Here is a 10,092-nt window from a genome sequence, read left to right on the forward strand (position 1 = left end):
ATACTATAACACGTGAGTTGTCCGTGCTTATAGCGCTTGGGCTGTAGGAGCCCCTTATGAGTCTGCACACCCCCAGTGAGCCCAGTCGACTATAAACAGGGATCGGATTGCACACCGCAGCAGGTATGGTATAGCGCTGAGTGATTGAGTGTGATGAGCACAGTGAGAGAGAATGCGAGACAATGAGACTGAGTACTCTGAGATTGTGAGTACATGAGTGCAATCTTTGAGATACATTGCATTGACATACACACATGACATATATGCATAGAGATGTATTTTCCTCATGCTGTACGGTATCACATTATTCATGATTTTTCATACATGTTGACAGATGGACATAGTGATGCATTTGTTTTACACTGGTTATCTGGGAAAGAAAATGAGATATTTTATTTACTATTGAAATGATTTTTGGAAGAATTATTGTTCTCAAATTATTCATATTTTTGGCAACTTCGGCAAACGATTTAGGTTTTCACTGATGTATTTGAAAGGACGAACTATTATTTTTGAAATCATGATTCGGCTGAGCATTTTTCTGTGTTTCTTCTGGTACTATTTGCTTTATGTTGTTATGGACTAGTGATTTTGGACCCGCCTTGGTAGAAGTTTGTCACTACTTTGAACCTACGGCTAGGTTTTTTACTTACTTAGTACATGGGGTCGGTTGTACTGATACTACACTTCTGCATATTTCGTGCAGATGTTGGCTACTGTTGTTGCTGTGCTCGATGGTTGCGGGATCTGAAGATGTACCTGCGTTCCTGTTGTAGCTGCCTCTTGTTCAGGGTAGCCTTAGATTTATAAAAGCTCTGTTTATGTATTATTCAAATAGACTATGTATTTATTTCATTTTTACTTTGTACACTCTATTCTTAGAAGCTCATGATTTGTACTACCAGTTCTTGGGGATTATATAAGATCGGAATCTTTATTCACTTAAATTGCTTTAATAATTATTATTGAAATTTGGTTAGTTGGAAATTGGCTTACCTAACGGGATGAGTTAGGTGCCATCACGACTAGTTGAATTTTGCGTCGTGACATTACTCTAATTGAATGAAGAATCATGTAGAAAATAAGTCGAGTTGGCGACATTAAACTCAGAACTATATTTTCCTATCCGTAGCCAGTGAATGTGAAGCAATGGAGCCTTATAAGTCCCATATAAATTTGCATAATAAAATTGCTTAACCAATTGATCTGGTTAATATTCAGGTTATTGTACAACCAGAACATCTTATGAAGGCCTCTACAAAAATAGAGTCACCTATACAGGAGTTATTCCATAGTGATCGGTATGCCTAAGTGACTAGTTGGTTAACCGTTTAATTGTGCAAATTAATTATTGGCTCAGGTAATTATTGGTTTATATTTAAACCAAGATCAAATGACTGATAAGGTCTTAAATTAGTCAGTCTATTACACATAGAATATGTGTGATCACAGTTTCTTTCAAGCTTTCTTCTGTGATTGTAAATTTGAAAGTCAAAAAGATTTTTATTGTTTTTTTACATGTAGAATAATTATTTTTACCTCTTTATGTCTTTAAATTATAAATACAAATAAACTCATCTTTATTTTATTCTTAATTGTTGTTCTTGTATAATATTAAAGTTTTCAAATAATTATTCGCATGGTTTCAAACATATTTTTTTATTTATGCCATATAACTTTCAAGTTTGTATTTGTGTTTTTGTGAAGGAAAGAATGAATCTCCTAATCTGGGAAATAGTTGGAATTGAGAAGTATTATGATCTCAACAAATAGAATCAATAAAGCTTTGCTAGAACTTGCCTCAAATGTCTATCAAGGAAAAATTATAGACAACATTGAGTTTTAAATGAAATTAGGCTTTCTTTGATTCACTTTTTAGCCTCTCTGTTTCTACCCCTACACACACATATATATTTTTCTTTAGCACCCAACTTTGATCCATATTGAAAAAAAAAAGAAGAAGAGAAAGGATAAACTAATTCTTCTTGTTACACCATATTGGTTTAACCAAAGAATGAAGATTTCTTCCAACTATAATTGAGTAGAAATGGTTATGTAAGCAAGGGATGAAGGAATACTTTTTGGAGTAAAGTTTGTGTTTAGAGAAAGGTGGATTCGTGTATATATCAATCTAAAAAAACATGTGAATATACTTATGGAATAAATTCTTGGTGTAAGAAGTTCGAACTTATAAAGGATGCTTCTGTTGAAAGGAATGTTGACTTAATTATTGTTAATAATTGAACTGGAGACATCTCTAAAGTTCATCTTCTTTGTATTAAGTTGTACTAGTTCCTTTGGTGAAATAATTGGCTCACATTATAAAGCTGGAAGGAACACAGTCACTATAAATATATCATTTACTCTTACCAGCACTAAGCCTAACAATAAAAGCCCGAAAAAGTCCTAAAAAGATTTTAAAAATCAATGTTGATTCTACATTAGTAGAGACTGACATGAAGGGAAAGCATATGGACAAAGTTTGAGAAACTAAAGAATTGTGATCATAATATTATCAATCTCAAAAGGTTTGTAAAAAGGAGGAGATGAAATTTTTTGTCAAACAAAAGCAGAAGTAGAAACAAGGTAAAGATCTGGTGACTTGAAAAACTTATAGGTTTTGAATGTTATGTGAATTTTTATTTTCTTATTTTTCTAGTCTATAAGAAACAATAATTACTAATAAAATAATTCTCCTCGAGGACGAGCAATAATTCAAGTATAGGGGAGTCTGATGAATATAAAATATTCATATATTATTTACTTAAAAAATAGTATTTTAATTAAAGTATTTATATAATATTTAGATTCTATGTATTTTCTAACAATATTTTGCAGGAGATAAGAATACTATTAATAAAGCAAGAAAATGAAAGAAATGAGAAGGTCGTAACAAATTCAATTCACAACGTAAGAAGGTTATGACGCATCTTATTCAAGATGCATCTTCCTCGGGACACATTCTCCTCACTATGTATCTTCTTCAGTTAAGATCACAACATTTCAAGAAGAAATGCACTTTTATAAATAGAAGCCAACTCTCTGTGTAGTAGGCATCGAGGAAAAAAGGAACAAAAGAGCCACTTTATTTTCTAAAGCTTTGGTCTCTTAATCTTTCTTGTTCTTCTTTCTTTACTTCTTGTAATTTTCAGATTTTCTGGTAGTGTTGGCAATATAGGCCATATTATAAAAGTCCTTTCTTTTTCAAATACTCTATAATGGAGTAGTGTCTTTCTGTTGGGATAATTGATTAAGTTTGATATATATATTTATAATAGTTTTCTCAATCTTATTACATACTTGGCCTGAGATTCTCTAGCTCCACTTTTATATTGTACTGGGATGTTAGATTTTAGTTAGTCACATCTATCTATTTATTTTAAAAGTTACTTGTATTGATTTTGTAATTCTCACGAAGCAAAATTGATACATATTGACTAGCGTGAATAAATATATAGAGGGTAATTTTCAGCAATCTAGCATTCCAAATCTTGATTTTTGCTTACTTCAATTCTAATTCCCACGAAGGAATTGTTATAAGTAATATCATTGATTTTTTCATAAAGATAATCTCAAGAGGTCTTTACTACTTCTTGGCACAATTAAGGCAAGATATATATTTCGGTCTTATCGTCACTAGTCGTAAGTCTATAAATAATATAACCTCAAGGAGTATTATTAATTGTTTACTTTCTAGTGAGCAAAGCATAATTTTATTAGCAATAAGCAATAATCCATTAGTGAAATATATGTAGAAATTGAGATTTCATTATAAAAATATTGTCAAGTGAATTCAATGATTCCCAATACTTTTTAAATATAAATTTTTTAAAAGTTATTTTTGTTTAAGTAATTTACAAATTCAAAATCCTACTCTCTTTTCATCAATTTGGTTCTCTCAAATAGTAACTAAAATACTACAAGTTTGTAGCATAGATTTTCCAATCTCTGTGAGACGATATCTTAAACTATACTAGAATTTGACAAAGCACGAGCAGAAATATATTTGACGGACATAAGCATAAATTGTCATGACCCAAAATCCCAACCTGTCGTGATGGCGCTTATCTCGATACTAGGCAAGCCGAAAATCTTAATAAACCAAAACTTCTCTTTAAGGTTGAAAATATAATATTTAAATACAATACAAACACTCCCCAAAACCTGGTGTCACTGAGTACATGAGCATCTAATATGAATACAAGTCTGGAAAATATAGTATATAATAGTCTGAGACCAAATACGGTAAACAAAGAGATAGAGAAGGAGAGACAAGATCTGCAGATCACGGCAGCTACCTCAAAATCTCCTGAAAATCAACCACGCGAAAGGATCAATACCCGCTATGTCTGAAAACACCTGGATCTGCACACGAAGTGCAGGGTGTAGTATGAGTACAACTAACTCAGCAAGTAACAATAATAAATAAGGAACTGAAGATAGTAACGAGCTACACAGTTATGGTTCATTTCGAGTAATTCCAGCAAAGAATAGACATGCTATCAAATGTGGCAGATTAATGTCAAATCAAATTTTATACGGTTCATGTTCATGTAATCCGTATATCGACAATCTTTCAGAGATTTCACAACAATGACAGATAGCAACTTAGTGCAACAACAAATGGAAATCAAGTACATCCTCTTAGGACAACAATCACTCACTAGGCTCCCAACCCTCATCACTCCCTGGGCTCCCAGCCCTCATCTTTCTCTCAATGGGTACCCGCGCTCACTAGGGGTGTACAGACTCTGGAGGGGCTCCTATAGCCCAAGCGCTATAATCTGCACGGATAACTCACGTGCTGCACGGACAACTCACGTGCCATAATATAAATATTTGGATCCGCACGGCCAACTCATGTGTTGCACTGCCAACTCACGTACTATAGTATAAAATAAGGATCCGCACGGCCAACTCACGTGCTGTAGTATAATATAAGGATCCGCACGGCCTTCTACGCGAACGCGTTCAACCCATCGCGAACGCGATGCTTCATTCCCCCTCACTACGCGAACGCGACACCCCCTACGCGAACGCGTAGACCAATTGCCTGGGGTCCTCAGCTGCTTCCTCTCTTCTTCGCGAACGCGTAACATCTCTCGCATTCGCGATGCACACCCAGTCCACCCTTTGCGAACGCGTTCTTCTCTTCGCATACGCGAAGAGCAAATATTGCCAGTCTCTCAGTTCCTTTACGCGAACGCGAGGCTCCACTCACGAACGCGATGAAGGAAACCAGATGGTGCATCAGAAAAATTCTAGCAGAGTTCCAAGTCCAAAATCCAACCCGTTAACCATCCGAAACTCACCAGAGCCCCTCGGGACCTTAACAGAATGTACCAACAAGTTCTAAAATATCATACGAACTTAGTCGAACCCTTAAATCACCTAAAATAAGGCTAAAACCATGAATTACACCCCCAATTCAAGCCTAATGAACTTTGAAATTTCTAATTTCTACAAACGACTCCGGAACCTATCAAATCACGTCCGATTGACCTCAAATTTTGCACACAAGTCATAAATGATATAACAGAGGTATTCCAATTTTCAGAATCGGATTCCGACCCCGATATCAAAAAGTCAACCCCCCGGTCAAACTCCTCATAAATTAAACTTTCGGCATTCCAACCCTAATTCCTCTACGGACTTCCAAATAATATTTCGGACATGCTCCTAAGCACAAAATCACCATACGAAGCTATTGGAATTATCAAAATTCAAATCCGAGGTCGTTTACACATAGGTCCATATCCGGTCCACTTTTCTAACTTAAATTTTCAATTATGAGACTAAGTGTCTCATTTCACTCTGAGTTTCCTCCGGACCCGAACCAACTAACACGATAAGTCATAAATCAATTGCAAGACATAAATTGAGCAGTAAATGGGGGAACAGGATTATAATATTTAAAACGACCGGTCGGGTCGTTACATTCTCCCCCTCTTAAACAAACGTTCGTCCTCGAACGGGTTTAGAATAATACCCGGAGTCTCAAATAAGTGTGGATATTTGTTCTGCATCTCCTGCTCAGTCTCCCAAGTAGCTTCTCCGTCTGGCTGGCCTCTCCACTGCACCTTCACTGATGCTATATTCTTTGACCTCAGCTTTCGAACCTTCCGGTCTAAAATAGCCACCGGCTCCACATCATAAGTCAAATTACCGTCCAGTTGTACTGTACAGAAATTCAGAATGTGAGACGAATCCCCGACATACTTTCAGAGCATGGATACATGGAACACTGGATGAACACCTGATAGACTAGGTGGCAAAGCAAGTTCATAAGCCACCTCCCCAATTTTCTTAAGTATCTCAAAAGGCCCAATATACCGAGGGCTCAACTTGCCCTTTTTCCCGAACCTCAACACACCCTTCATGGGTGAAATCTTGAGCAGAACCTTCTCCCCAACCATGTGAACAACATCACGAACCTTCCGGTCGGCATAACTCTTCTGTCTAGACTATGCCGTGCGAAGCCGTTCCTGAATTACTTTGACCTTCTCTAAAGCATCCTGAACCAAGTCAGTACCCAATAGTCTAACCTCAACAGGCTCAAACCAACCCACTGGAGACCGACACCGTCTCCCATATAGAGCTTCATACGGAGCCATCTGAATGCTTGACTGGTAGCTATTATTGTAAGCAAAATCTGCGAGTAGCAGAAATTGATCCCAAGAACCCCCAAAATCAATGACACAAGCGCGTAGCATATCCTTCAATATCTGAAAAGTGCATCGGACTGTCTGTCCGTCTGAGGGTGAAATGTTGTACTCAACTAAACCTGTGTGCCCAATTCTCGCTGCACTACCCTCCAAAACTGTGAGGTAAACTGCGTACCCTGATCTAAAATAATGGACAACAGCACACCGTGTAGGCGAACAATCTCACGAATATAAATCCCTGCCAACCGCTCTGAAGAATAATTAGTACCGGCTGGAATAAAATGTGCGGACTTGGTCAACCGATCTACTATCACCCAAACAGCATCAAACTTTCTCAAAGTCCGTGGGAGTCTAACTACGAAGTCCATGGTAATATGCTTCCACTTCGGAATTTCAAGTCTCTGTAGCAATCTGCCCGGTCTCTGGTGCTCGTACTTTACCTGTTGACAATTTAAATATCGAGATATAAACCCAACTATATCTTTCTTCATCCGCCTCCACCAATAGTGCTGTCTCAACTCCTTATACATCTTCACGACGCCTGGATGAATAGAGTACCGCGAACTGTGAGCTTCCTGGAGAATCAGCTCACTCGACCCATCTACATTAGGCACACATAGCCTGCCCTGCATCCGTAATACACCGTCATCTTCAATAGTGACTTCCTTGGCATCACCGTGCTGAACCGTGTCCTTAAGGACAAGCAGATGTGGATCATCATACTGGCGCTCTCTGATGCGATCATATAAAGAAGACCGAGAAACCACACAGGCCAAAACTCGATTCGGCTTGGAAACATCCAATCTAACAAACTGATTAGCCAAGGCCTGAACCTCCAAGGCTAAAGGCCTCTCTTTTACCGTTAAGTATGCTAAGCTGCCCAAACTCTCTGCCTTACGACTCAAGGCATCGGCCACCCCATTGGCCTTTCCGGGATGATAGAGAATGGTGATATCATAATCCTTAAGTAACTCCAACCACCTTCGCTGCTGCAAGTTAAGATCCTTCTATTTAAACAAATGTTGTAGACTCTGATGACCGGTATATACCTCACACTGGACACCGTACAAGTAATGCCGCCAAATTTTCAAGGCATGAACAATAGCTGCTAACTCAAGATTGTGGACTGGATAATTCTTCTCATGTACCTTTAACGGTCTGGACGCATAGGCAATCACCCTACCGTCTTGCATAAGTATTGCGCCGAGACCAATCCGCGATGCGTCACTATATATAGTACAAGACTCTGAACCTTTAGGCAACACCAATACTGGAGTTGTAGTCAAAGCTGACTTGAGCTTCTGAAAGCTCTCTTCACATTCATCCGACCACCTGAATGGAGCACCTTTTTGGGTCAATTTTGTCATAGGCGATGCAATAGATGAGAAACCCTCCATGAAACGACGATAATAACCGGCCAAGCCGAGAAAAATCCGAATCTCAATAACTGAGGATGGTCTGGGCCAGTTCTGAACTGCCTCTATTTTATTCGGATCCACCTTAATACCTTCACTAGACACTATATGTCCCAAGAATGCCACCGAACTAAGCCAGAACTCACACTTAGAGAATTTGGCATAAAGTTTCTCCTCTCTCAGCCTTTGTAATATGATACCCAATTGTTGTGCATACTCCTCCTGGCTACTTGAGTACACCAAAATATCATGAATGAATACCACGACAAATAAATCAAGATATGGCTGAAATACACTATTCATCAAATGCATAAATGTTGTTGGGGCGTTGGTTAGCCCAAAAGACATCACAAGATATTCATAGTGGCCATAACGAGTCCTGAATGCCGTCTTTAGAATATCCGAATCCCGAATTTTTAATTGGTGATACCCAGGCCTCAAATCAATTTTGGAGAACACTCTCGCTCCCTGAAGCTGGTCAAATAAATCATCAATACATGACAATGGATATTTATTCTTGATTGTAACTTTGTTCAACTGCCTATAATTAATGTACATCCGTATAGTACCATCTTTCTTTTTCACAAACAGAACCGGTGCACCCCAAGGTGACATACTAGGCCTAATAAACCCCTTTTCAAGGAGTTCCTCAAGTTGTTCTTTCAATTCTTTTAACTTAACTGGTGCCATACGATACGGAGGAATAGAAATGGGCTGAGTGTCCTGCACCAAGTCAATACCGAAATCAATATCCCTGTCGGATGGCATACCCGACAGGTCTGTAGGAAATATATCCAGAAAGTCTCGCACGACCGGTACTGAATCAATAATAGGAGCATCTGCATCAACATCTCTCACAAAGGCCAAATATGACAAGAATCCCTTTCCAACCATACGTTTGGGCCTTCAAATAAGAAATTACACTACTAGGAATAAGATCTAGAGAACCACACCATTCAACCTTTGGCAACCCCGACATCGTTAACGTCATAATTTTTGCGTGACAGTCCAGAGTAGCATGACATGGAGACAACCAATCCATACCCAGGATTACATCAAAATCAACGATACCGAGTAATAAGAGATCAACTCTAGTCTCCAGTTCCCCAATAGTTACTACACACGACCGATACACACGATCCACAGTAATAATATCGCCCACCGGTATAGATACACAAATAGGTAAGACTAAGGACTCACAGGGCATATCCATATAATGAGCAAAATACGATAATACATATGAATAAGTGGAACCAGGGTCAAATAATATAGAAGCCTCCCTGTGGCACACTATGGTACTTTCACATTCAAGCGGATGCCATTTGGTTTATGTAATGCACCGGTGACTTTTCAAAGGTGTATGATGGATATCTTCATGGATATGGTGGAGTACTACCTTGAAGTTTTCATGGATGATTTCTCGGTGGTTGGGGATTCCTTTGATGATTGCTTGGCAAATTTGGATAAAGTATTAGCAAGATGTGAAGAAACAAATTTGGTGTTAAATTGGGAGAAGTGTAATTTCATGGTCGAGAAAGGCATTGTCCTTAGCCACAAGATCTCAAAGAATTGCATTGAAGTCGACAAGGTAAAGATTAAGGTGGTTTCTAAACTTCCACCTCCAACTTTGGTGAAAGGCGTACGGAGTTTCTTAGTCCACGCGGGGTTTTACCGGCGTTTCATCAAGGATTTCTCTAAAGTGGTGAACCCGTTGTGCAAGCTTTTAGGGAAAGATACTAAGTTTCACTTCAATGAAGATTGCATGAGAGATTTTGAATTGTTAAAGTTCAAGTCGACAACCACTCCCATTATCACCGCTCCTAATTAGAGTATCCCTTTTGAGCTCATGTGTGATGCTAGTGACGTAGCGGTTGGAGCTATTTTGGGGTAACACATCAACAAAAATTTTGATCCGGTCTACTATGCTAGTAAGACCATGAATGGTGCCCAAGTCAACTACACTGTTACGGAGAAAGAGCTCCTCCATTGTGTTCGTAATTGAGAAGTTCCGC

This window comes from Nicotiana tabacum, chromosome 12, assembly GCF_000715075.1.
Source record: "Nicotiana tabacum cultivar K326 chromosome 12, ASM71507v2, whole genome shotgun sequence".
NCBI classification, from domain to species: Eukaryota; Viridiplantae; Streptophyta; class Magnoliopsida; order Solanales; family Solanaceae; genus Nicotiana; species Nicotiana tabacum.